This window comes from Balaenoptera acutorostrata, chromosome 2 (assembly GCF_949987535.1).
Source record: "Balaenoptera acutorostrata chromosome 2, mBalAcu1.1, whole genome shotgun sequence".
Classification (NCBI taxonomy): Eukaryota; Metazoa; Chordata; class Mammalia; order Artiodactyla; family Balaenopteridae; genus Balaenoptera; species Balaenoptera acutorostrata.
The window spans coordinates 4134627-4141141 of NC_080065.1; positions in this window are offsets into that span (position 1 = coordinate 4134627).

A 6515-nucleotide genomic window follows, 5' to 3' on the forward strand; every position below is an offset into this window, starting at 1 on the left:
AGCCCGGACAACCTGGAGCAGTTCTGTTTGGTGAAAATTCCAGCAACCACAGCTCCCCCTCCTTGGCCCCAATAGAGTGACTCAGAAAAGTGCTGGAATAACAAGGGAAGAGGGGTTGAAATAAAATCATCCCAACACACAGTCTTCTGGTGGCCCTTCCTTGGGCATCGTTCAACCAAGGAGGAACGTCTGCTTTTCTTACAGTTCCATCCTGCTGTGCGGTCTGTGCATGCCAGGCAGGCTGAGGGTTTGGTGAGATCTTTGCACCAGGCACTGGGAGTGGGGCCTCCACGTACCCTCGTAACCACAGAGGGAAGAGCTACCAACTCAGCGAGAGGGCGCCGCGTGCTCCGGAGCTGGTATGTCCTGCCCCCCTCACCTGGTTTGGGTTACGTGAATCTGTCTGGAACGCTAGGAGTCCAAGAGTAGACACACACTGCGTGTAATAGTGCAAACCAGACCAGTCTCAAGGGTCTCTTGAGAATTCCACTACTGTATTGGAAATGGAATAATAAATGATGGCAAAGCATTCTTTCCTTTAATGAAAGAACACCGTCTGAGTGTTGCACCTGGGAAGGAAGACCAAGGGGCCTGTTCCTCTCTGTCATTGCCGGCCGTTCCAGTCTCCCGCTGTCATTGATGTATGCAGCGCCAGGATAAAGGACGCGCGCACAGCCCCACGGCTGCGTGAAGACACATGACGGCGGCTCCGCCTTATCTGCACGTGCAGGCCGCCCAGATCCATCACTGCACGCGCAGCCCAGCTCTGGGCCCGGCCCGCTGGAGGCCGGTCGGTGGACGGACGTACGGATTCTCGTCAAATGCAGCCGGGTTCCACTTAGGAATTCCTGCTGTGGGGCAGGGGCAAAGTATCTATAATAATTTTAAGGACATTTCCCAAATGTTTATTTAGATAAAAGATGGATAACAGTAAAACTCCCGAACCTGCAGCCTGATAAGTAGGTTTTATTAATGACCTGCCATTCGCTAGGGCTGGATAATTAAAGGTTTTCCCCCCAAAGGAAGAGAGTGGACAAATTTATCTGATGGTTGGATAACCGGGGACACTGGTTGGAAACTATTGATATAATCAGAGCTCATTCGATTTGCTTGAGACAGCCACCCTATCAGCTAATTTCACCTGTGAATACTTAATTATCCTCGGAATGCATATGGGCGCCCCATTAATAAAATTTGACTATGTCATCGTTTCTTTGTCACCCACATGTGCCTTTTATCTCCCGCATCGCCTTCTTAGTCTTCCTTTCCTTTTATTTTTATTCCTTTCCACTCTCTCTTTTAAAAAAATGAGGCTTGGGGAGACGGATGTGGGCGGTGTGACTTCTGTGCTGTGTACTACGGAGGGTGCGTGGCTGGGCGGGCCTGGGCTTGACGGAGCCCGGGATGAGGTCTGGACCAGGTGGCGGCGCTGAGGCAGGGCCCTCGAGCCCAAGCCTGCGTGCGGCTGGATGCGGAGGTGGGCGCCAGGCTCAGGGCCCCAGCAACGGACGTCTCGTGTCCAGGCCGGCAGGGCGCTGCCGCCCAGGAGCACCTGGTGGGGGCTTGGCAGCCTCTCCCAGCCCGGCTCCGCTACGGGCGCCTCCTGCGACCCTGGGAAGGCTGGAGCCCCGTCACCATGGACGCACCTGCACACACGGACCTGGTTATGTCCTCACTGGGCTGGGAGCCCTGGGTCATGACCTTGAGGTAGTCATTAATTTTTCTGACTTCCCATTTTCTCAGATGTAAAGCGGGGGTGATGTTCCTTTAAAAGGAACAGACGTAAAAGGCATCTGGAAAGGCACCCAGGAGAAGGGAGGCCCCGAGGCCATGGGTGGGGGATGGAGGGGGGGGTGGGGGCCTCCTGCCTCTTCCCAGGCACCCCCCAACATCTCCGGCAGATGAACGATGGGGAGCAGGTGTGGCCCGTCCGTTCGCTCCCTCGGTGATTTCATGGACCCCCATCGAGTGGGGTGACCTCAGCTTCACCCACACTTGACTCTCAGCGCTGTATCTTCTGGGACAACGGCGGTGCTGGGCTTCTGGGAGGACGTGTGTGGGGCCCCTGCTTCCCCGGGCTTGTGGGTCGGCTCAGAGCGCAGGCCCAGGCGAGGGGGCGTGAACCGGCTGGACCTTCGTGTGGAGACGCCCCTCACTGGTGAAGCCGAGGTGCCCAGAGGGGAAAGGGCGTGGGGAGAGGGGAGTCCTGCTGAAGGGGTGGGGCGCGCTAGCGGGTGAGCACGGGCCCTGGGTGCCCGGCTGGTGCTCCCCACAAACCGGGGCAGGGCGGAGGCCCCGAGCGGGCGGCCGTGCCGCCCCACCAGCTCTCGGACCTCCTTTCTGTTTCGCCCAGTGTCCCCACAGGACAGTGTCCCCACAGTGTTCCCTGCATCAGGCAGAGCCCTCTCTTCCTGACGTCCATCCACGTGCCCTGCATGGTGACAGGTGTGCAGCAGGTGTTGGATGAACCTATGATCGGCAGGGGAAAATCTTGTCCCGCCCCCAAACCCATCCCCCGCCGTCCCCGCCTCCACCCGCCCAGCTGCCAGCATCCTGACTCCGCCCCGTTGGCCCCAACCAGGTCCAGGCTCCACCTGTGCTGACTTGGTTATCCGTCCCCCTCCCACCTCCATGACAGGCTCTGGAGGGTAGATGTCGGGGTTCCTGCGCCCCCGCTCTGCCGGCTGGGCCGCGGGGTGGCCATGCTTGCTGCCCTGGCCTGCTGGCAGCCGGTGTCGTGTGGCTGCGGCTCTCCCACTCCCGCTGCTGGGGCACGACACCACTGCCCACTACTGCTCTTCCCTGCAAGTCCTGCAGGCGGCCCCCCTTGGAGAGTCCCCCCCCCCCCACTTTCCCTCATTCAGGCAGAGACCCTCCCGCTTCTGCTCCTGCCTCCGACCTCCCACCCAGCAGCGGTGGGCATTGGTCCCTCTACCCCAGAGGTCACTCGCTCACTGAATGCCCCAGTGGCTCCCTCAGCACCTGGGACGAAGTCCACACTCTCATCCTGGCCCACAGGGCCTCTCAGGCCCCGCCCTGTGTCCCTTCCTCCCCTTACTTCCTGGGACCCCAGCAGCCCCAGGGCCTTTGCTTGGCCATTCCCTGCTGTGGCCTCCTGTGCAGACCAGCCCGCTGGCCTCCAGTGCCCTCTGCAGAGGGAACCTCAGCCCCCAGAGCAGCCCTTGCCACACTGGACCACATGGCTCTTTAACTTCACCGTGAGCTCATCACTTCTCTGACGTCTGCATGTGAGTCGAGCAGGCACTCGCTGCTGTGTCCCCACACACAGCTGGTGCCCCATGAGCACAGGCTGGGAGAATGAACCCTCTCCCATGAGGGTGTCTTACTCGGGGACCTCACGGGGAGAGTCTGGGTGACATGGTCCAAGGAGCCCAGGCCTCCTCCAATAGCCCTGCCCTTGCTTCTCCCTTGGAGGCAGGAGACCTCCAAGGGACCAGATGGAAGCCACTCCCATCTGCACACCTAGTAACAAGCCTGTCATTTGCGGACCCAGGTGCAGAGATTGAAGTGGACCCTTGTCCCAGCACCAGCCCTACTGACCAAGGACTTGGAGGTGGTCCTGCTCACCCTGGGACCAGATCACAGGACAGGATCCTGTGACAGGATCCACACCTGCCCAAACCCCTGGTACTAGACATGCAAGAGGGGACACTACAAGTGACACCCCAGGAATACAGACGGTTGTAAGAGACTACTGCAAACAATTACATGCTGATAAATTGAATAAACTAGTAGAGATGGATACATTCCTAGAGACATACAACCTACCAAGGCTAAAACATAAAGAAATAGGAAATCTGAACAAATAATGAGTATGGAGGTTGAAGTGGTAATCAGAAGCCTCTCAACAAGGAAAGCCCAGGACCATATGGCCTCACAGGTGAATTCTACCAAACATTTAAAGAATTAATGCCAATCATTCTCAGACTCTTCCAAATAATTGAAGAGGAGGGATCACCTTCAAGCTCATTTTACAAGACCAGCATTACCCTGATAACAAAGCCAGATACGGACAGTATAAGAAAATAAATTATAGGGCAATATCTCTGATGAACATGGTGCAAAAATATTCATCTAAATATTAGCAAACCAAATCCAACAGGATTTTTTAAATTATTTATTTATTTATTTATGGCTATGTTGGGTCTTCGTTTCTGTGCGAGGGCTTTCTCTAATTGCGGCAAGTGGGGGCCACTCTTCATAGTGGTGCGTGAGCCCAGGCTCCAGACGCGCAGGCTCAGTAGTTGTGGCGCACGGGCTTAGTTGCTCCGCGGCATGTGGGATCTTCCCAGACCAGGGCTCGAACCCGTGTTCCCTGCATTGGCAGGCAGTCTCTCAACCACTGTGCCACCAGGGACGCCCCTCCAACAGGATTTTAAAAGGATCATACACCATGATCAAATGGGATTTATCACTGGGATGCCAAGATGGTTCAATATGCACAAATCAATCAATGTGGTACACCACATTGACAGAATGAAGGCCAAAAATCATATGATCATATGATCATCTCAATAGATGCAGAAAAACCACTTGACAAAATTAAACATCCTTTCATGATAAAAATTATCAACAAATTAGGTATAGAAAAAATGTACCTCGGTATATTAGAGACCATAAATGACAAGCCCACAGCTAACATTCTACTTAGTGATGAAAAGCTGACAGCTTTTCCTATAAGATCAGGAATAAGACAAGGATGCCCACTCTCACCACTTCTGTTCAACAAATTGCTAGCAGTCCTAGCCAGAGCAATTAGGCAAGAAAAAGAAATAAAAGAAAATAAATATCAGATGCAAAAAAGTTAAACTGTCTGTTTGCAGATGACATAATTTTATATATAGAAAATCCTAAAAACCCCATCAAAAAAGCTATTAGAATTAATAAATGAATTCAGTAATGTTGCAGGATACAAAATCAACATACAAAATCAGTGTGCTTCTATACAATAACAAAGAACTATCTGAAAAAGAAATTAAGAAAATAATCCCATTTACAGTAGCAACAAAATGAACAAAATACTTAGAAACAAATTTGACCAAGCAGGTGAAAGATCTGTGCACTGAAAACTACACGACTCTGATGAAGGAAATTGAAGAGACACAAATAAATGGAAAGATATCCTGTGCTCATGGGTTAGAGGAATTAATACTGTTAAAATGTCCATACTACACAAAACTATATGCAGATTCCATAAAATTCCTATCAAAATTCCAATGGCATTTTTCATAGAAATAGAAGAAATAATCCTAAAATTAGTATGAAACCACAAAAGACCCCAAATAGCCAAAGCAATATTGAGAAAGAAGAACAAAGCTGAAGGCATCGTGCTTCCTGATTTCAAACTATATTACAAAGCTATAGTAATAGAAACAGTAGGCACTTGCATAAAAACAATGACATACACCAATGGAAAAGAATAGAGAGCACAGAAACAAGCCCATGTGTATACAGTCAACTCATCTTTGATAAGAGAGCCAAGAACACTCAATGGGGAAAGGATAATCTTTTCAATAAGTAGTGCTGGGGAAACTGGATATCCATATGTAAAAGAATGAAATCAGTTCCTTATTATACCACTTACAAAAATTAACTCAAAATGGATTAAAGACTTAAATGTAAGACCTGAAATCATAAAACTCCTAGAAAGAAACTCCTAGAACTCTTTGACCTAGGTCCTGGCAATGATTTTTTGGATCTGATACAAAAAGCATAGGCAACAAAAAAAAGTAAACAAGTGAGACTATATCTAACTAAAAAAAATGCAGAGCAAAGGAAACATTCAATAAAATGAAAAGGCAACCTACAGATTGGGAGAAAATATTTGCAAACCATGTATCTGATAAAGGGTTAATATGCAAAATATATAAGGAACTCATACAACTAGCAAAGCAAACTAATAAATAACCTGGTTAAAAAAATGGGCAGAAGATCTGAATAGACACTTTACCAAAGAAGACATACCAAAGGCCAAAAGGCACATGAAAAGATGCTCAGCATCACTAATTAGCAGTGAAATGCAAATCAAGACTGCAATGGACTCTCCCTCACACCTGTTAGAATGGCTATCATCAAAAAATAAGCAATAATGTGTTGGCGAGGATGTGGAGAAAAAGAAATCCTCATGCACTGTTGGTTGAAATGTAAATTGGTGCAGCCACTATGGAAAAACAGTATGGTGGCTCCTCAAAAAATAAAAAACAGAACTATCGAAAACAGAACTATCATATGATCCAGCAATCCCACTTCTGGGTATATATCTGAAGGAAATGAAATCAGAATCTCAAAGAGATATCTGCACCCCCATGTTCATTGCAGCATTATTCACCACAGCCAAAATATGGAGATAACCTGAGTGTCCATCGATGGAGACAGAAACTGTGGGAGATTATATATCTATTATACAATACATAATATATTATAATGTATATATAATGGCAACATGAATGAACCTGGAGTATATTATGTCAAGTGAAATAAGCTAGACACAGAAA